Below are 22,929 nucleotides of genomic sequence, written 5' to 3' on the forward strand. Positions count from 1 at the left end.
CTAACTTTCAACCCTAACTTTCAACCCTAACTTTCAACCCTAACTCTTCTCTGATTGGTTAGTACCCAAATGAGTCACATACCTAAATTTTCGTATTCCCCTATAACCCTGGGCCAAACAAAAATAGAAAAATAATCCTAAGTGTCAACCCTAACTTTCAACCCTAACTTTCAACCCTAACTTTCAACCCTAACTTTCAACCCTAACTCTTCTCTGATTGGTTAGTACCCAAATGAGTCACATACCTAAATTTTCGTATTCCCCTATAACCCTGGGCCAAACAAAAATAGAAAAATAATCCTAAGTGTCAACCCTAACTTTCAACCCTAACTTTCAACCCTAACTTTCAACCCTAACTCTTCTCTGATTGGTTAGTACCCAAATGAGTCACATACCTAAATTTTCGTATTCCCCTATAACCCTGGGCCAAACAAAAATAGAAAAATAATCCTAAGTGTCAACCCTAACTTTCAACCCTAACTTTCAACCCTAACTTTCAACCCTAACTTTCAACCCTAACTTTCAACCCTAACTCTTCTCTGATTGGTTAGTACCCAAATGAGTCACATACCTAAATTTTCGTATTCCCCTATAACCCTGGGCCAAACAAAAATAGAAAAATAATCCTAAGTGTCAACCCTAACTTTCAACCCTAACTTTCAACCCTAACTTTCAACCCTAACTCTTCTCTGATTGGTTAGTACCCAAATGAGTCACATACCTAAATTTTCGTATTCCCCTATAACCCTGGGCCAAACAAAAATAGAAAAATAATCCTAAGTGTCAACCCTAACTTTCAACCCTAACTTTCAACCCTAACTTTCAACCCTAACTCTTCTCTGATTGGTTAGTACCCAAATGAGTCACATACCTAAATTTTCGTATTCCCCTATAACCCTGGGCCAAACAAAAATAGAAAAATAATCCTAAGTGTCAACCCTAACTTTCAACCCTAACTTTCAACCCTAACTTTCAACCCTAACTTTCAACCCTAACTCTTCTCTGATTGGTTAGTACCCAAATGAGTCACATACCTAAATTTTCGTATTCCCCTATAACCCTAACCCTAACCCTAACCCTAACCCTAACCCTAACCCTAACCCTAACTTTCAACCCTAACTTTCAACCCTAACTCTTCTCTGATTGGTTAGTACCCAAATGAGTCACATACCTAAATTTTCGTATTCCCCTATAACCCTGGGCCAAACAAAAATAGAAAAATAATCCTAAGTGTCAACCCTAACTTTCAACCCTAACTTTCAACCCTAACTTTCAACCCTAACTCTTCTCTGATTGGTTAGTACCCAAATGAGTCACATACCTAAATTTTCGTATTCCCCTATAACCCTGGGCCAAACAAAAATAGAAAAATAATCCTAAGTGTCAACCCTAACTTTCAACCCTAACTTTCAACCCTAACTTTCAACCCTAACTTTCAACCCTAACTTTCAACCCTAACTCTTCTCTGATTGGTTAGTACCCAAATGAGTCACATACCTAAATTTTCGTATTCCCCTATAACCCTGGGCCAAACAAAAATAGAAAAATAATCCTAAGTGTCAACCCTAACTTTCAACCCTAACTTTCAACCCTAACTTTCAACCCTAACTTTCAACCCTAACTTTCAACCCTAACTCTTCTCTGATTGGTTAGTACCCAAATGAGTCACATACCTAAATTTTCGTATTCCCCTATAACCCTAACCCTAACCCTAACCCCTATAACCCTGGGCCAAACAAAAATAGAAAAATAATCCTAAGTGTCAACCCTAACTTTCAACCCTAACTTTCAACCCTAACTTTCAACCCTAACTTTCAACCCTAACTTTCAACCCTAACTTTCAACCCTAACTCTTCTCTGATTGGTTAGTACCCAAATGAGTCTTACCTAAATTTTCGTATTCCCCTATAACCCTGGGCCAAAAAAAAATAGAAAAATAATCCTAACTTTCAACCCTAACTTTCAACCCTAACTTTCAACCCTAACTTTCAACCCTAACTCTTCTCTGATTGGTTAGTACCCAAATGAGTCACATACCTAAATTTTCGTATTCCCCTATAACCCTGGGCCAAACAAAAATAGAAAAATAATCCTAAGTGTCAATCCTAACTTTCAACCCTAACTTTCAACCTTAACTTTCAACCCTAACTCTTCTCTGATTGGTTAGTACCCAAATGAGTCACATACCTAAATTTTCGTATTCCCCTATAACCCTGGGCCAAAAAAAAATAGAAAAATAATCCTAAGTGTCAACCCTAACTTTCAACCCTAACTTTCAACCCTAACTTTCAACCCTAACTTTCAACCCTAACTCTTCTCTGATTGGTTAGTACCCAAATGAGTCACATACCTAAATTTTCGTATTCCCCTATAACCCTGGGCCAAACAAAAATAGAAAAATAATCCTAAGTGTCAACCCTAACTTTCAACCCTAACTTTCAACCCTAACTTTCAACCCTAACTTTCAACCCTAACTCTTCTCTGATTGGTTAGTACCCAAATGAGTCACATACCTAAATTTTCGTATTCCCCTATAACCCTGGGCCAAACAAAAATAGAAAAATAATCCTAAGTGTCAACCCTAACTTTCAACCCTAACTTTCAACCCTAACTTTCAACCCTAACTTTCAACCCTAACTCTTCTCTGATTGGTTAGTACCCAAATGAGTCACATACCTAAATTTTCGTATTCCCCTATAACCCTGGGCCAAACAAAAATAGAAAAATAATCCTAAGTGTCAACCCTAACTTTCAACCCTAACTTTCAACCCTAACTTTCAACCCTAACTTTCAACCCTAACTTTCAACCCTAACTTTCAACCCTAACTCTTCTCTGATTGGTTAGTACCCAAATGAGTCACATACCTAAATTTTCGTATTCCCCTATAACCCTGGGCCAAACAAAAATAGAAAAATAATCCTAAGTGTCAACCCTAACTTTCAACCCTAACTTTCAACCCTAACTTTCAACCCTAACTCTTCTCTGATTGGTTAGTACCCAAATGAGTCACATACCTACATTTTCGTATTCCCCTATAACCCTAACCCTAACCCTAACCCTAACCCTAACCCTAACCCTAACTTTCAACCCTAACTTTCAACCCTAACTCTTCTCTGATTGGTTAGTACCCAAATGAGTCACATACCTAAATTTTCGTATTCCCCTATAACCCTAACCCTAACCCTAACCCTAACCCTAACCCTAACCCTAACTTTCAACCCTAACTTTCAACCCTAACTTTCAACCCTAACTTTCAACCCTAACTTTCAACCCTAACTTTCAACCCTAACTCTTCTCTGATTGGTTAGTACCCAAATGAGTCACATACCTAAATTTTCGTATTCCCCTATAACCCTGGGCCAAACAAAAATAGAAAAATAATCCTAAGTGTCAACCCTAACTTTCAACCCTAACTTTCAACCCTAACTTTCAACCCTAACTCTTCTCTGATTGGTTAGTACCCAAATGAGTCACATACCTAAATTTTCGTATTCCCCTATAACCCTAACCCTAACCCTAACCCTAACCCTAACCCTAACTTTCAACCCTAACTTTCAACCCTAACTTTCAACCCTAACTCTTCTCTGATTGGTTAGTACCCAAATGAGTCACATACCTAAATTTTCGTATTCCCCTATAACCCTAACCCTAACCCTAACCCTAACCCTAACTTTCAACCCTAACTTTCAACCCTAACTTTCAACCCTAACTTTCAACCCTAACTCTTCTCTGATTGGTTAGTACCCAAATGAGTCACATACCTAAATTTTCGTATTCCCCTATAACCCTAACCCTAACCCTAACCCTAACCCTAACCCTAACTTTCAACCCTAACTTTCAACCCTAACTTTCAACCCTAACTCTTCTGATTGGTTAGTACCCAAATGAGTCACATACCTAAATTTTCGTATTCCCCTATAACCCTGGGCCAAACAAAAATAGAAAAATAATCCTAAGTGTCAACCCTAACTTTCAACCCTAACTTTCAACCCTAACTTTCAACCCTAACTCTTCTCTGATTGGTTAGTACCCAAATGAGTCACATACCTAAATTTTCGTATTCCCCTATAACCCTGGGCCAAACAAAAATAGAAAAATAATCCTAAGTGTCAACCCTAACTTTCAACCCTAACTTTCAACCCTAACTTTCAACCCTAACTTTCAACCCTAACTTTCAACCCTAACTTTCAACCCTAACTTTCAACCCTAACTCTTCTCTGATTGGTTAGTACCCAAATGAGTCACATACCTAAATTTTCGTATTCCCCTATAACCCTGGGCCAAACAAAAATAGAAAAATAATCCTAAGTGTCAACCCTAACTTTCAACCCTAACTTTCAACCCTAACTTTCAACCCTAACTTTCAACCCTAACTTTCAACCCTAACTCTTCTCTGATTGGTTAGTACCCAAATGAGTCACATACCTAAATTTTCGTATTCCCCTATAACCCTAACCCTAACCCTAACCCCTATAACCCTGGGCCAAACAAAAATAGAAAAATAATGCTAAGTGTCAACCCTAACTTTCAACCCTAACTTTCAACCCTAACTTTCAACCCTAACTTTCAACCCTAACTTTCAACCCTAACTTTCAACCCTAACTCTTCTCTGATTGGTTAGTACCCAAATGAGTCTTACCTAAATTTTCGTATTCCCCTATAACCCTGGGCCAAAAAAAAATAGAAAAATAATCCTAACTTTCAACCCTAACTTTCAACCCCAACTTTCAACCCTAACTTTCAACCCTAACTTTCAACCCTAACTCTTCTCTGATTGGTTAGTACCCAAATGAGTCACATACCTAAATTTTCGTATTCCCCTATAACCCTGGGCCAAACAAAAATAGAAAAATAATCCTAAGTGTCAATCCTAACTTTCAACCCTAACTTTCAACCTTAACTTTCAACCCTAACTCTTCTCTGATTGGTTAGTACCCAAATGAGTCACATACCTAAATTTTCGTATTCCCCTATAACCCTGGGCCAAAAAAAAATAGAAAAATAATCCTAAGTGTCAACCCTAACTTTCAACCCTAACTTTCAACCCTAACTTTCAACCCTAACTTTCAACCCTAACTCTTCTCTGATTGGTTAGTACCCAAATGAGTCACATACCTAAATTTTCGTATTCCCCTATAACCCTGGGCCAAACAAAAATAGAAAAATAATCCTAAGTGTCAACCCTAACTTTCAACCCTAACTTTCAACCCTAACTTTCAACCCTAACTTTCAACCCTAACTTTCAACCCTAACTCTTCTCTGATTGGTTAGTACCCAAATGAGTCACATACCTAAATTTTCGTATTCCCCTATAACCCTGGGCCAAACAAAAATAGAAAAATAATCCTAAGTGTCAACCCTAACTTTCAACCCTAACTTTCAACCCTAACTTTCAACCCTAACTCTTCTCTGATTGGTTAGTACCCAAATGAGTCACATACCTAAATTTTCGTATTCCCCTATAACCCTGGGCCAAACAAAAATAGAAAAATAATCCTAAGTGTCAACCCTAACTTTCAACCCTAACTTTCAACCCTAACTTTCAACCCTAACTTTCAACCCTAACTTTCAACCCTAACTCTTCTCTGATTGGTTAGTACCCAAATGAGTCACATACCTAAATTTTCGTATTCCCCTATAACCCTGGGCCAAACAAAAATAGAAAAATAATCCTAAGTGTCAACCCTAACTTTCAACCCTAACTTTCAACCCTAACTTTCAACCCTAACTCTTCTCTGATTGGTTAGTACCCAAATGAGTCACATACCTAAATTTTCGTATTCCCCTATAACCCTGGGCCAAACAAAAATAGAAAAATAATCCTAAGTGTCAACCCTAACTTTCAACCCTAACTTTCAACCCTAACTCTTCTCTGATTGGTTAGTACCCAAATGAGTCACATACCTAAATTTTCGTATTCCCCTATAACCCTGGGCCAAACAAAAATAGAAAAATAATCCTAAGTGTCAACCCTAACTTTCAACCCTAACTTTCAACCCTAACTCTTCTCTGATTGGTTAGTACCCAACTGAGTCACATACCTAAATTTTCGTATTCCCCTATAACCCTAACCCTAACCCTAACGTTTATCTCTATGGCAATGAACAGACCCGCTTATTGCCCCCCCGGTCCGACCCCCCAGAGATGGACTCCAACTGGACAAGCACAGTCTCACCAAGTATGTGGAGGGCACTGATCGGATTGACATGTTTCTAAGGAACTTTGAAACGCAGTGCCGGCGGTACGGGGTGCTTCCCCAGCATAGGGTTGCACGCCTGGACCCGCTACTCTCCAGCTTGGCTAAACAGACTTTGATGGCGCTTACAGAGGAGTTTGCTGATGACTATGACCACCTGAAAGAACTTTTGCTGTTTCAGCATGGTTTTACCCCTGAAGCTTACCGGGGTAAGTTCCGGCTGGAGGAGAGGCACCCTCAGGAGACCTATGTCACTTATGTGACCCGCATGGCTTTGTATGGGTTACACTGGGTGGAGGGCTCTGAGGCCAAGACTTACCAACGCCTGCTGGACCTCATCTTTCAGGAGCAGCTCATGCAGCAGTGCCCGCTGGCGGTGAGGGCTTTTGTGTATGATAAAAAGCCCAAGACCTACACCGAGGCGGCGAGGATGGCAGATGACTATGTGGTCAGCCGGTCCCAGATGACCGCCAAGGTACCAGCCAAAGCGGTAACCCCACCGGCGCCGGCCAAGAAAGCTGTGAGTACCCCCCAGTGGACCCAAAAGCCGCCTGCGGGCAGCGGGTCACAGAAGGCGGGAGAGCTCCGGCATGAGCGCCGGTGCTACAATTGCAACAGCACTGGTCACATCAGACCAGATTGCCCGGAACCCCTGCGTTCCAACGGACCCTATCGAGGGCAACGCACCCCAGCTGCAAAGCCGGTAGCCCGCGTGCGGGTGGCTTCCACCAAAGAACCAGGACCGGTCATGGAAACAACTCCCAGCGAGACGTCCCATGTCACCCCTACCCCGGTTTCTTCAGTGCCTACAGCCAGGAGCGGAGGACATCACAGCGCAGACCTGCAGCAGACGGACGGCAGGAGCAAGCATCTCACCCCGGTCACAGTCGGTGACCGGCAAGCAGTTGGCTTACTTGATTCAGGAGCTGCAGTGACCCTGGTCCGACCTGATATGGTCCGGCCAGAGGAATTGATCCCAGGCCCTGGGATACAGATCACTGTGGCTGACGGAGAGCCACGTTTCCTGCAGGTGGCCCGCATTTTTTTGGATTGGGGGTGGGCAAGGGTGTGCGGGAGGTGGGGGTTTTACCAGGTTTGGATGCTGAAATTCTTTTGGGCAATGACCTGGGACCGATGACCTGCACCTACGACCGTGTGCCCCAGCCCGCTGCAGTGGCGGCGGTTACCCGGAGCCAGACCGCGGCAATGTCGGCGGTGGCCACCCCAGTCCCCCAGCCTTTGGGACCAACGTTAGCGGAGGGCACAGAGGAGCCCAGGGAGGTAAGCCAGGATCAGTTGCAACCACAGGCTGACTTACTGTTCCCCCTTACCGTGTCCCCTTCCCCTGACAATGACATGACTGGGGGGGGGGGCAGATTTAGGAGCCCAGTTTAGGGAGGCAGTGAAGGCAGACCCTACCCTGGCCGGCGTGAGACTTCGGGCGTCCGAATCTCAGGCAGGGGAGGGCACTGAGCGCTGCCTATGGCATAAGGGACTCCTATACAGAGAAGAAGGGAACCCGAGAATAGAGAAGGGATTGACCGGTAAGCGACAGCTAGTAGTACCCCAGGGGTACCGACAGCAATTGTTACGGGTAGCTCACTCTATTCCGTTAGCGGGACATCAGGGGGTCACCAGAACGCGAGCCCGGTTATTGCAGCGTTATTTCTGGCCGGGGGCATCCAGGGATGCGGCTGATTTCTGCCGCTCCTGTGATGCCTGCCAGCGAGTAGGTAAGGCGGGCGACCGTGTGAAGGCACCCCTGAGACCCCTACCGATAATAGGGGAACCCTTCCAGAAGGTAGCGATGGACCTGATAGGACCCCTCATGATTCCTAGCAGGTCAGGGAAGTGCTACATCCTCACGGTGGTGGATTTTGCCACCCGGTACCCTGAGGCGGTAGCGCTGGGCACCATAAGTGCCAAGACAGTGGCAGCAGCTTTGCTGAACATTTTTGCTAGGGTAGGTTTCCCTAGTGAGATCCTAACTGATCAGGGGTCGCAGTTCATGAGTGAACTGTTACATTGTCTCTGGGATGCCTGCGGTGTACAGCACCAGCGCACTTCCCCTTACCATCCCCAAACAAACGGATTATGTGAGAGGTTTAATGGTACCCTGAAGCAGATGCTTCGGACCTTTATAGAGGTGGAGGGGAAAGACTGGGAGATTCACCTGCAGCACTTGCTGTTTGCATACCGAGAGGTACCGCAAGAATCTACAGGCTTCTCCCCCCTTCGAGCTACTATATGGCCGCAGGGTACGTGGACCTCTGGACCTCTTCCGTGAGGGATGGGAGGGGGAGACTACTGCTACTGATGCTTCAGTGATCCAGTATGTAGTAGATCTCAGAGACCGGTTAGAGATGCTTATGGGGGTGGCCCAGGACCACCTCAGGGCTGCTCAGACCAAGCAGAAGCAATGGTATGACCAGCAGGCCGTAGCAGAGAATTCATCCCAGGACAGCAGGTGCTTGTTCTCAAACCCACTCGGGAGAACAAGCTGATGGCTGCCTGGTCGGGACCGTACCCGGTTATCCGAAAGGTGAATGAGTGCAACTATGTTGTACAGGTAGCGCCTGAGAGGCACAAGACATATCACATTAATATGTTAAAGGAATACAGAGCACCGAGTATGGGAGCAGTAATGGCCATTTGTAGCCCACTGCTGGAGGATCCGGCGAGCAATGCTCTGCCTGATCTCCTAGGGGAGGCAAAGCAAGGAAACACTGTTGAGCAGGTAGAGATCGGGGCACAGTTGAGTGCTAGGCAGAAGGGAGAAGCCAGGGACATGCTAGCTCAGTATAGCGCCCTCTTCACTGACATGCCAGGGACCACACATCTCACCAAACACCCAGTACACACAGGGGACCTGCAGCCTCTGCATAAGCACGCTTATAGAGTGTCAGCAGAGGTCAAGACAAGTATGGAGAGAGAGATTGAGGAGATGCTGACCCTAGGGGTAATTACTCCGTCCCAGAGCCCTTGGGCAAGTCCAGTAGTCCTAGTGCCTAAGAAGGACAAAACCACCCGGTTTTGTGTGGACTACCGGTTGCTCAATGCTGGGACGGTGTCAGATGCTTACCCCATGCCCCGCATGGATGAGTTACTAGATGAACTCGTGGGGGCAAAGTATCTGACCACCATGGATCTGAGCAAAGGCTACTGGCAGATTCCCCTGACCCTGGAGGCTAGGGAGAAGTCAGCATTCATCACTCCAAGTGGCCTCTATGAGTTTTTGGTGATGCCATTTGGGATGAAGAATGCCCCGGCTACCTTCCAACGCCTGGTCAATAGGTTACTGGAAGGGATGCAGAGCTATGCCAGGGCTTACTTAGATGACATTGCTGTCTTTAGTAATTCCTGGGAATCCCACATAGGACATGTAGCTGCGGTGCTGGATAGAATCAGGGAGGCTGGGCTTACCTTAAAACCCACTAAGTGTATGGTAGGTATGGCAGAAGTCCTGTACTTAGGGCACAGGGTGGGTGGAGGGCATTTCAAGCCAGAGCCAGCCAAGGTAGAAGCCATAGGTCAGTGGCCTGTTCCAAAAACCAAGAAACAGGTCATGGCCTTTTTGGGCACCGCAGGGTACTACAGGAAATTTGTCCCACAGTACAGCGCCGTGGCCAAACCCCTGACTGATCTGACTAAGAAGCAACTGCCTGTGCTTATTACCTGGTCTCCTGCTGTGAAACTGCTTTCCAGGCACTGAAAGCTGCGCTTGCTGAGGCCCCCATCCTGGCTGCCCCAGATTATACCAAGCATTTTCTTATTCAGACTGATGCCTCAGACTTTGGTGTGGGGGCTGTGTTGAGCCAGGTGGGGGACGACGGCAAAGAGCACCCTGTGGTGTATCTCAGTCGCAAACTGCTCCCCAGGGAGGTGGCATATGCCACCATTGAAAAGGAGTGCTTGGCCATTGTGTGGGCACTCAAAAAGCTCCAGCCCTATGTCTATGGGAGGGCTTTCACGGTCATTACCGACCACAATCCCCTGAGCTGGCTACAGAGGGTATCAGGGGAAAATGCCAAACTGCTGAGATGGAGCTTGGCTTTGCAAGAATTTGAATTCACCATTCAGCACAAAAAGGGTAGTGAAAACAGCAATGCTGATGGACTTTCACGCCAGGACTATCCCTCTGAGACTGAATTCATTAATGGTGCCAGCAGTGCCCCACTCCCCGTCAGGGCCAGTGGGCCACAGGACACGCATTAAGAAGGGGAGGTGTAGAGGGAGAGAGGGGGTGGCCCGGTATTAAAGGGGTTGCACCCCATTTGGCCACCCCTGACCGCACCAGGGAGACAAGGGGTTAACTGGGCTGAGGTCCAGAAATGTGATGTAACCCTTGTTATGACATGTAAATGTATTTTCCCCTGTTCCATTGTAATGTCTGGTTACTCAGTGTTTGCATCACACACACACTAGAATCCATCCGGGAGCACAAGGGTTAATAATTCTTTAATGATTATAGCTCTTTGTGTAAGTTTCCCGCCTTTTCGGGCACCATTTTGCAGGTCCCCATTGGCCGCCATTAGGGCTCAATGCATTTCAATAGGAATTTGTGCTGTTTTCGTCCTGTTTCCTGTAGTGACCAGCAGGTGGCGTCCGAGAGGGAGAGCGGCGGTTTCCCATTGAAAGTCAATGGGCTCATTGACTTCAATGGAGATGCCTCGAGGTAACCTAGTTGGCTGCCGTCCAGACCGCAAACCGCAAAGCGGATACAATGTCCTTCAAAAGAGCTAAAATCACTGGGTCAAGTTCAACGTCAATTAGCGGGGAAATAAACTGTTTTAGGGCACCTAGGGATAAAATTCTTTTTGCCCCTAGTTCCTAAGCGTCCCCCCACTCGACCACCACCGGGTCCCCGAATCCTGGACCCCCGATAAGGGTCGAACCAGATAGAGCGGGTCGCGCCATAGGCTTTGCCGGCGGCGGCAGAAACGGCTCAGAAAAATGACTAAGTGAGAAATGCTGAATTTTAGGAATCCATATCTCCGGTTCCGGAGGGTTCAGCGGATCAGGGTTTGGGGTATCTGTAGCCACTGCTCCGGCATCGCTGCAGAACCATCCTTGACCCGCTTGGACCAACCCGACGGAGTATGGACCCCCTTGAAGTTCGGGACTTTTCCCATAAACTTCAATGGCAGAAAACCCCCATTGACTTCAATGGCGGCGATTTACCATTGAAAGTCTATGGCGGAGCTGCCCGTTGTTTTCAATGGGGATTTAGTGAAAAGCTGAGATTTCTTTTTCAATGGAGATTTTTGTATTAAAATGATTTAATGTGCATTGGTGTAACTTCGGTTTCTTAGGTCGTAGCAAGTCGCTTTTTGGACCATATGGTGTCCCAGTTCTGGCAATGCGAACTGGGAAGTTTGGACCTGCTAAACCTAACGGAACCGGATATTTTAATACGTTTATGTTTTATGCTTAATAGTGTATCTTAAGGTATGGACAAAGACCCAGAAGAGATTCTTTTGGGCCATAAGGTAGCAGATGGCCCTGGGGACGCCGCTATGTCTAGGATTTAAGTGCTGTTCAAAGAGTTTTATCACCCTCACTGTTTATCCGAAGCCCAAACCAGGGCAGGTCTTAAGTGTTCCAGTTAACACCTTTCAACAAAGGTTTTCCTGCCAGAACTCCAAATGGTAGACTGTCTGGCATTCCTGACGTAAATGTGGGGCTTCAGAAATGAGACCCCCAGAGTTCTACTGCGCATGTGCCAACTAGCAGGGGGGCATGGGTCAGAATGCTTTCCCACGTTAGTGAGTGGCTGGAGGTAATTGTAAACCAATCCCCTGTGCTTAAGGTTAAGAATAGAAGGAGAATGGTTTATAAACTGCTGTCCACCCATATATCCTTTGTCTTCGTTTGCTGATATGGTTACCTGATATCACCTGAATGATTTCCTCACTGCTGAAAGAAATGCTACATCATACTTCTCATTCCCCAACCCTTAAGTAAGTGTACTTCTTGTTCGTTACTGTATTATCTGTTGTGTTCACCTATATTCTAAGGAATAAATACAATTTATTATATCTTAAGCCTCGTTCAGTTCAAACCCAATTATTTTTGTGTAATATTAATAAGCCTGTGGAAGCTATCGTCACAAGGAGGTATTATAGTGTGTATTGTGGGGAGAATTAGTGTGTGTGTTGTTTGGGAGTGATATTCGGGAGGATTGTGTGTGCAGAAGGAAGAATGAGTGAGGGGGGAGTAAGGGAGCAGGATTGAATGAGAGGGGGTCATTGAGTGATAGCGGGGAGGGGAGGGAAGAGTGAGGAGAGTGGGTGTAGGAGGGAGCAGTGCAAGAGACCGTCGGGGGCAGAATACATGGTGAGAAGGGAGGCTGCCTAGAAGCATAAAAATCTACTTCACCACTGTTCTGTACTCTCTTCAATACTCTGTGTTACAGATCTCTCTGGCAAGAAATGGGGTCCAATGGCAAAGACTGCTCTAAATAAGATAGTATAAATGAACACAGAGAGAAATTCCAAAGAGTAACCCAAGAAAATACAAGTGAAATCTAATCGTAAGGTAATTAGTCCCATTAAGTGAAATACATAAAGGAATAGTCCATAAAAAAGCACAAAGGAAAAAAATAGGAGTACTTTATTGTGATGTTACATTTCAGAGAATATAAAATTATAGGAAAACAATTCCACTTTGTTCAGAAAACCAGAAAGTCTTGGTCCCAGGTGGACTGAATTTTTATTGCAAATAAGTTCCTTAATACACAAGTAAAGAATATAGTTACTTATTCTATTCTCTACTGTAAGACGTGCCACATTGCCCAATATTTGGGTACAGTGCCCAGATTGTGACCATGCACTACAGAGGTGAGATTCCCCCAACTCCAATTTGCTACACACTCCAAGAGAGATTATTGTGATCAGAGGTGGAATGAGAGGGGTGAGAAGGGTCGCTGCCCAGGGAGTAGCCTGACAGGGGGTACAGAAATCTCTTTTGGTGCATATATTGCGGAGCTGCATTGATTGACTTGTCAATCAGCTCTGCTGCCTATCCCATTGACATCATGATCCGGCACTGTGATCAGCTGCAGCGCTGACCCAGGTGTGTTAGTGCAGCACTTTACAGGGAGGGAACAGAGGTTGTGGATGACAGATGCTGGGGATAGGCCATGAGTACGGGCCAGAGTAAGGTGGAGACTTTCTGTACTCTGCATACAGGACACTGCATGCATGACAGTGTCTGTGTGTGTGTGTGTGTGTGTGTGTGTGTATTCCAAGTGTCAGTGTGCATAAGTAAGTGTGCTCTGTAAGTATGCCTGTGTGGCAGGTATAGGGGGGTGGTTCAGCTGGAGGAACTTATCCAGGCACAAAAGCACATAGATGCCCCAGATTATACCACCCCAAATGCTGATAATATCCTGCTGCACTTTACAGAAGATGATGCAGATGTCAGTGGGTGGTGGGTTCATTAAATCCATCCATCATATCATAGCCACACTGTGCATATGATGTACTGAATCAATCACAGGAAGACATCTCCATGGTAGGGGTAGAAGTTAACAGAATATGTCCAGCACTGTGGTGTGTAGCCCATAAATAATAATTGTGCACATTACAGAACATACTTGCAACTGCAAGATCATTTTGCTGCTTGTAGTGTTTGCTCTTGTCCTGTGCAGTGTTGTCGTAGATCCGTCTCTTCAGTGTTCACTGCAATAAAAGTAAGACATTGCATTAATATTACAGAAGTTTGGGAGCTGAAATCCCACTATGCTGCAGACATTTTCCCTTTGCATAAGATTCTTGTGATTATATCTCAATGATGATCAATAACAACTACATCATAACACAGCCGCTCAATACAAAATATGTATTTGCTATCAATGGTCATGGAGGCCAAACGTCACACAATGTACAGATATACTGCTGCGGCCGAGTTTATTCGAGCATTTGCCCGTTCTTGGCCGCAGCAGTAACCTGGCGCGCGCCGGAGGGTGCCGGGCGCACGCCGAAGCAGCGGAGGAGCGCCCTCCGATCGGGGCTTTCTCCCTTCCGCTGCCGGGTCCGTCGGATCCCCCGGAACCCCCTGCCGCTGTCCCCCACATCGCGGGACACCAGTGCTCCCTCGGGGAGCCCTGGACGCGCGTGCAGGGGGCGCAGGCACCCGATGACGCGTGACCGTGCATCGGTGATGCGCGGCACGCTGAGGGAGTGCGGCTAGCACGCCGGGGCATCCCCCGGCTTGCGGTGCTAGCCGTGCTTCAATAAAACGTGTCGGTAGTGTAGCAAGGATTATTTCTTCCTCTGGTGCATTATGATGGGATGTGTTGTAAGATTCTGCATTATTAGCATCACTGAATCTTTTGGAAACTGAGTAATATTCTATGTTTTAATGCAATATTATGGATGATCAGCCGGTAAAATAAAGCTTACTGTATCTGTAGCCATGCTCTACCCATGATGTGCTGAATCAATGACTGCAGAGTGATTCAGAGTGGTAAACATGACTGGAACTCATCTCTGAATAGAGGACAGAACAGCAGTGCAGAGTAGGAGGTGAATGTATCTCAAATGGAAGACTTAGTAGCTGTGTGGGGAGTAGACAGTACAGACTGATCAAATAAATAGTTAAAGGAGTATCTTCAACATTACTTGGCTTTGTTATCAACATTGAAGTTTCTCTTGTTTTTTCTGTTCTTTAAATCACTACTACTGATGCCATGTGTAACCTGTACTGAGAGATATACACTCTACTGGCCTAGATGAAACCATATGATGCAAACAGGATTCATCCCACTCCAGATTCATATGATTGCACCACTTCAACCTTTAATAAAACACATAGAACTACAGCAGTGCGCTACTGCACATGTTCTTGTTATGAATGGTAGTAGATGTGGTCCTTGGGTCAATACTTCATACAGCAGCCACACTCTACTCATGATGTATTGAATCAACAAAAACCTGCATGGTACAGATCACAGGAAGGGTAGAGTAGAGGGGAATATGTCCAATGCGAAACCCTTAGCAGCTGGATTGTGTGGAGTCAACAAAACGACAAATACTAAATGAGAAATATACACATTGCTTATCTGTCTCTGTGTAGTCATTTTCCTCCTCTTCAACGGTCTTTCAAAATTTCTCTTCTGACAGAAAAGAAACACATGGCTTCAATATTCACTGTTCTTCCCTCCTGAAATAAAAGTTAAGCATTGCATGGTTATGATCATACATACAATGAACCTTGCGCCAAACCATGTGATCCAAAGTAAATCCACCTCCCTCCCATAGCTGTGTTCCTTCTAGAGCTTCTACCACACAAGTCATTAATGTTCGTGACACTGTACTGCAGTCACAGTCTGCACACAAAGTACTGAATCAATTACATCACACTGAAAAGGCAGTCTACATGATGCAATAGTTAACCATAATAACTCTGTCATGCAAATGACAGGAAAACCTATATGTATATCATTAGGGGAGAGGGGAAAAATAATTAAAAAATAAGTGCGACAAATAAAAACAGATTATAGGAAAGTAAATCCTTGCCCTGGGAACTTTACAATCTAATAGAAATGTTAGAAGACTTAAAGAGAGGCAGCAGTTGGGGGAAGAAGTGCAGTAGATGACAATGCTTGTCCTTAATGGTGGGTACAATTAGTAGAAAGCACATCTTGGGAACAATAGTTGTTAGCAGTGACTGTGGGTGTGGGACAGTAGCCACGAGTCAAAGTTTTTTAAATGCTTGATTTAAGTCGTGAATTTTAAGATTGGTCTTACATGTGGGTGGAAGAGGTTATGTTGGCATATACTGAGTGTGAGGAAGTTTCACATGTACGGTGCAGTGATGGAAAATGGTTTCAGGCAAGTGAGAGAACAGTAGAGGTGAAAGAAGTTTACAGGAGACAGTTATGGTTATAGTGCAAGAGACAAGCAAGGGCATAACGAGAGATCAAAGATGATATGCAAGAAGGAGCAGATTAATGGAGAGCCTTAACAAAAAGGTAAGGAGGAGAACTTTGTAGGTGATACAAAAACTTGATGGGATGCCAGGACAGGGATTTAAGGAGATGAGCAGAGACTGTTGTGGGAGAAAGTGAGATAATTCAAGCAGCAGAGTTTTGCATAGGAGAAAGTTGTGAAGCATGGAGGCCTGTTAGTAGTATGTTAAAATAACCTATAGGATAACAGTATACATTGGAGTTTTAGCAGTAGGTTGAGAGGGGAAAGGGAAGATCTTGGCAATATTACAGAGAAAGAGGCAACACATTTTACCCATAGCCGTGCATGTGAATGGAGATGGAATTGAAGAGCCAAATGTTACTCCTATGCAACATGTTTGATGACAAGATAGATGGTAGTACTGTTTACTGTGATGGAGAAAGGGGATAATATGAGCCCAGTGTTAGACATTAAGTTTAAGGCAGTGGAGTGCCATCCATGAGCATATAGCCAGGAGACAACCCAAGAGTAGGGACTGGATTGCAGGAGTGAGAACAGGGGTGGATAGATTTGTGTGTGTATCATCCGCATAGAGATTATATCTAAGGCCAAAAGCATTGATGAAGTCACCAAATGATAGTATGTAGAGAGAAAGAGAGATCTCAGAACAGAGCCCTGATGTATACCCACAGACAGATCAATAGAAGACGAAGACATGTTAGCAACAGAGATGGAGAATGTGTGACAGGAAAGTTATGATGAAAACCAGGATAGAACTTTGTTACTGATACCAAGAGAGAGTTTAGAATATGAAGGAGGAGAGTGATTGAGAGCATCAAACGCAGCCGATAGATCAAGTCGGATTAGTAGGGAAAAACCTTGGGAATTAGCTTTAAGCACAGTCTGTAGAACGTGCTGTACGAAAGGCAGGTTGTAAAGGATCCAGGAGGGCATGTGATTTAAGAATGTTGACACTAGCAATTAGAAGGCAAACAGCATGAGGGATACAGAGCGGTAGTTAGTAAGGCACATAGGGTGTAGTTTGTTTCTGACAAAAGGGTGACCGCTACAGGCTTAAAGTAAGAGGGCAAAAATCCAGAGAATAGGGAGAAATTGAAGATGTGGGTGAGAGTGGGGACTAAGAGATGCAGTAAGGTGTGAGGGGATACGATCTAGAGGGCATGTGGTAGAGGGAGAATAGAAGATGATTAGCTTCCAGCTCTGTAAGAGAAGAAAAGGAGTCAAGTGCAGAAGGAGATTTGGGAAGAAGGAGAGAAGGGGGAAGGGACAGAAGGAATCTCCTTTTGGGTGGCATCCACCTTGCCTCTGAAGTAGTCAAATGCTTGAGGAGAAGTGAAGGAAGGATGGCAAGTGGGAGGAGAAGGTCAGTGGAGGGAGTCAAATACAGAGAAAAAAAACAGCGTAAATTAAATTTGAGTGTTGATGAGTGTGGAAAAAAGTAGTGTATTTAGCCCTAGAGAGCAGCTTTATACAGGACAGGAGACATTTTTACTGTAGAAAAATCAAACAAAGTGTGAGATTTCCTCCGTAGGTATTAAGAACAGCGAGTGGAAGTGTGATGAGTGTGTTTGGGAATTTAGCCAAAGGTGTGGGTTAGAGGGATGAGTGTGTCAGAGCCTATAGGGGGCATATAGATAGGAGGATAGCATTGTAAGAGTTAATAAGATTGTTAGTTTAAGCAGAAAGAAAGAGAGAGAAGAGAGAAGAGAGGTTAGAGTAGATGTCAGAGGAGAGTTTAATTAAGCAGAGGCAAATCAGTGGGACAGGTAAGATGCGGTGAGGGGAATGACTGATTGTGACTGATGAGAGCAGAAGAGGTTATGTACAACTAGAGCCTTGTTAGTAAGAGTGGACATTCCAGAGGGCACAGGAGAAGGGAAGAGAAAAGTAAGGAAAGGAATGTGGATTACATTAGATAGGTTAACACTCTTAGTAGGGAGGCCTGATGTGTATATGAGCCGGTCCAAGATTATAAGAGATATCCCCCAACATCAGCGAGCATAGAAGGAGACACAGAGATAGGTGTAGAGAGAGACAGAGATAGGGATATGTAGAGAGAGAAGGGCGTCAAGAGAATGAGACAGATAGGCGTAGAGAGAGGAGACATAGAGAGAGGGGGCTTTGAGAGGGGGGCGTAGAGAATGAGGGAAGGTGGAAGAGAATAGGATGTGCAGGAGTGCATTTCATTGAGCAGTGCAGAAATAGCTGCAATAGAGGTCTGTACAAATGGTGCTTTGTGTAGACACATGCAAAGGTAGGGGAAGGAAAGTGTATAGAACATGTGGATAAAAGCAGGAGTGTGGAAGTTAGAGAAATTAGAAAAGTTTTACAGAGGAGTGAGGAAACAGTAAACAGAAAGAACAAGAGAGAGGTTACATTGGGATGACGTGCTGTGGTAGAGAGAAATGCTAGGAGAGAGCCTCCAGATATTAGAGGACATGAATTGAGAGAGCAAATGTATAAATCAAAACCGGAGGGGGAGGTATAGCACGAAAGCTTGCACAGCAGTTGATGAAGATTATAGTCTTAAAGTTGCGTGTACCTGTCAGGGCACTCAAGAAGGTCAATGCTCACAAGTGCAGAGTTCATGAAGAAATGCTGAATCCAGTTCCCCTCCAATTTAATTTTAATATAACTTTTTCATTCTTCATTACTGCAAAAAGCAAACAAAACAAAACCACATTGCATTACTATTTTCAAAATGGATTGAATGACATATTCAACAGTAACTGTGTGATGCCAATATTGCCTTCTCACTCGTAGGCCAGTACGGTCAGGTACCCAGTACTGATAAAACAATAAGTGCCCGTACTAAGTACCAATATGAATTATAAGGAAATGTAAAATCTCCAGGTCTCTCTCCATCTCTGCAACAGATATATGGATAAGCCCATATTAAGGCATCACGTGACCGGAGCCGTCACTGACTGGGTATACGCAAAGATGCAGGGAGATGCAAAGAAAGGGAGGGAGAGAGACAGGGAGAAGATGGGAAACGGAGGGAGGCACGGATGGCAGGCCTCTCTCTTTCACTGGTGCATGCAAGGAGCTGGTCCCAACATCCACAAAGTGTGTGTGTATTATTGGTTGTGTTTTATGGCGGTAGGAGGATAGTGTGTATATTGTGTGTGTGTGGGAGTATTATATTGTGTGTAGGGTATTATAGTGTGTATATTATGTTGAGGTGCAGAGGAGAGTGTTAGATTGGGTATCTTGTGTTAGGGGGTATTGTGTATATTGTGTTTAAGACTATAATATTATTGGGGAGATTATTATTGAGGAGGTATTAAAGTGTGTATTGTGGGGAGTATTAGTGTATGTATTATTTGTGGGTGACAGATGCTGTGGGTAGGCCAAGAGTACGGGCCAGACTAAGGTGGAGACTTTCTGTACTCTGCATACAGGACTCTACATGCACTGCAGAGGTGAAATTCCCCCAACTCCAATTTGCTACACTCTCCAAGAGAGAATATTGTGATCAGAGGTGGAAGATGAGCAGGGTCACTGCCCAGGGAGTAGCCTGTCAGGGGGCATGGAAATCTCTTTTGGTGCGTATGTTGCCACGTGGCATTGATTGACCGGTCAATTAGCACTGCTTCCTATCACAGTGACATGATCCGGTGCTGTGATCGGTTGCAGCGCTGACCAAGGTGTGTTAGTGCAGCAATTTACAGGGAGGGAACAGAGGTTGTGGGTGACAGATGCTGGGGGTAGGCCAAGAGTACGGGCCAGAGCAAGGTGGAGATATTCTGTACTCTGCATGCCCATCCTGCATGCCCAGGACTCTGCATGCATGCCAGTGGCTGTGGGGTGTGTGTGTGTAGGTATGCCAAGTGTCAGTGTGCATAAGTAAGTGTGCTGTGTGTGTAAGTAAGTTTGCCTGTGTGGCAGGAGGTGTAGGGGGGTGGGGGGCGGGGGGCGGTTCAGCTGGAGGACTTTACCCAGCACAAAAGCACATAGATGCCTCTGATTATATCACCCCAAATGCTGATAATATCCTGCTGTAGATGCACTTTACAGAAGATGATACAGATGTCATCAGTGTTTGGTGGGTTCATTAAATCAATCCATCATATAATAGCCACACTATGCATATGATGTACTGAATCAGTAACACCAATCACAGGAAGACATCTCCATGGTAGGGGTAGTGTTGAAGTTAACAAAATATGTCCAGCACTGTGGTGTGGAGCCCATACATAATAATTGTGCACATTACCAGAACAACATATTGTCAACTGCATGATCATTTTGCTGCTTGTAGTGTATACTCTTGTCCTGTGCAGTGTTGTAGTAGATCCGTCTCTTCGGTGTTCACTGCAATAAAAGTAAGACATTGCATTAATATTACAGAAGTTTGGGGGCTGAAATCCCACTATGCTAATGACAGTTTCCCTTTGCATAAGATTCTTGTGATTATATCTCAATGATGATCAATAACAACTACATCATAACACAGCTGCTCTATACAGAATATGTATTTGCCATCAATGGTCATGGAGGCAATATGTCACACAATGTACATATATAGCAAGGATTATTTCTTCCTCTGGTGTATTATGATGGGAGGGTGAGATTCTGCATTATCAGCATCAGTAAATCTGTAGGAAACTGAGTGATATTCTATTTTTTAATGCAATATTAGGGTAAAATAAAGCTTGCTGTATCTATAGCCATGCTCTACCCATGATGTGCTGAATCAATGACTGCAGAGCGATTTAGAGTGGTAAACATGACTTGAACTCATCTCTGAATAGAGGGTAGCACAGTAGTGCAGAGTAGAAGGTGAATGTATCTCAAATGGAAACCCTTAGCAGCTGTGTGGGGAGTAGACAGTACAGACTGACCAAGTAAATAGTAAAAAGTAGTAACTTCAACATTACTTGGTTTTGTTCTCCACTCCTGTTTTTCTGTTCTTTAAATCACTAATACTGATGCCATATGTAACCTGTACTGAGAGTTATATACTCTACTGGCCTAGATCAAATTAAATGATGCAAACAGGATCCCTCCCACTCAAGATTCATATGATTGCACCACCTCAACCTTTCATAGCAATAACATAGAACTGCAGCAGTGCGCTACTGCACATGTTCTTGTTATGAATGGTAGTAGATGTGGTCCTTGGGTCAGTACTTCATACTGTAGCCACACTCTATTCATGATGTATTGAATCAACAAAAATCTGCATGGTACAGATCACAGGAAGGGGTGGAGTAGAGGTGAATATGTCCAATGCGAAACCCTTAGCAGCCGGATTTTTTGGAGTCAATAAAACGACAAATACTAAATGAGAAATATACACATTGCTTATCTGTCTCTGTGTAGTCATTTTCCTCCTCTTCAACTGTCCTTCAATTTTCTATTTTGCAAGAAAATGAACACATGGCTTCAATATTCACTTCTGTTCTGCAGTCTTTCCTCTTGAAATAAAAAAGTTAAGCATTGCATTATTATTATTATAATTATTATTGACGATACATACAATGAACCTTGCTCCAAACCATGTGATACAAAGCAAATCCACCTCCCTCCCACAGCTGTGCTCCTTCTAGAGCTTCTACCACACAAGTTATTCATGTCAGTGAAACTGTACTGCAGTCCCGGTCTGCACACAATCTACTGAATCAATGACATCACACTGTGTCACACAATGTCATGCTAACGACAGGAAACAATCTTTGTATATATCTTTGTATATATAATAATAATAATAATAATAATAATAAAAAAATAAGACAGGACAGACACTCCTACATTGCAATCAATAGAAAATAACTGGGACAGGCACTTCAAGGATGCATACGGTCCCGGATAAACTGTAGCTACCTATACACGTGTGCCTTGTCTCTAGACTCTGCATATATCTCTATTTATATACCACCCATTGTGTACTCAGCGCTTTACAAGAGAGACCAAAAAGTACAGGAAATTATTATACAATAAGTTCAACAAACAAAAACAGACAATAGGAAAGTAAATCCCTGTCCTGGGTAGTTTACAATCTAAGAGAAATGTAAGGAGACTTACAGAGAGACAACAGGTGGGGGAACAAGTGCAGTAGATGACAATGCTTGTCCTTAATGGTGGGTACTTGTAGTATAAAGCACTTCTTGGGAACAATAGTTAGTGACTGAATGAGTGACAGTAGCAACGAGTAAAAGCTATTGAAATGCTTCATTTAAGTTGTGAATTTTAAGGTTGATCTTAAATGTGGGTGGAAGAGGGTATGTTGGCATATACTGAGTGTGTGTGAGTTTCACAGGTAAATTGATGGGAAAGGGTTTCAGGCAAGAGAGCGAGTGCGCAGTAGAGGTGTAAGAAGTATAATGGAGACAGCTATTAGTAGAGCTTAGGAGACGAGGAAGGGCATAACGAGACCAAAGATGATATGTAGGAAGGAGCAGATGAATAGAGAATAGTGTTGGACTGGGTCCTCAACTATAAAAAAATGGGTAACGGGTACCCGGCCAAAATGAAAGGTTCTACCCGGTCGGGTACACGGTTTGGCACTTACCTTCCGGGTGGCGGTGACATCTAGGATCAGCAGCAGTCCTGTGACGGTGGCAGCATCTGTGGTGTCTTCAGCCGGCGGGGGAGCTGCAGGCTCACAGACACAGCTTACCTGCTTCGGTGCTGTGGAAGTGATTCCTGCAGCTCCCCCCGCCAGGTGAAGACACCTCTGATGCTGCCAACATCAGAGGACTGCTGCTGCTGATCCTAGATGTCTTAGGAAAGGTAAGTATAAAAGATTATTTCCAGCTGCCCTGACATTACCCGACGCCGGGTATTACCCG

The 22,929-nt window shown here is 44.3% G+C and overlaps 1 long non-coding RNA gene across 10 annotated transcripts in view; it reads right to left on the minus strand.

The window, feature by feature from the left end:
- Positions 1–12,971: 12,971 nt before the first annotated feature.
- Positions 12,972–22,929, minus strand: part of LOC142475175 (uncharacterized) — a 60,863-nt gene continuing 50,905 nt past the window's right edge. For 7 of the 10 annotated variants that reach the window (XR_012790768.1, XR_012790772.1, XR_012790769.1 and 4 more), the window contains 5 exons: positions 21,436–21,555; positions 20,352–20,449; positions 18,675–18,785; positions 15,253–15,362; positions 12,973–13,879 (listed from right to left, as the gene is read on the minus strand). This is a non-coding gene — a long non-coding RNA (uncharacterized LOC142475175). Of the gene's footprint in view, positions 13,880–14,645; positions 14,757–15,250; positions 15,363–18,674; positions 18,786–20,351; positions 20,450–21,435; positions 21,556–22,929 lie in introns of those variants that run through there. The other 3 variants (XR_012790765.1, XR_012790766.1, XR_012790771.1) reach the window with 3 other exon arrangements.

This window comes from Ascaphus truei, unplaced genomic scaffold (genome assembly GCF_040206685.1).
Source record: "Ascaphus truei isolate aAscTru1 unplaced genomic scaffold, aAscTru1.hap1 HAP1_SCAFFOLD_1082, whole genome shotgun sequence".
NCBI lineage: Eukaryota > Metazoa > Chordata > Amphibia > Anura > Ascaphidae > Ascaphus > Ascaphus truei.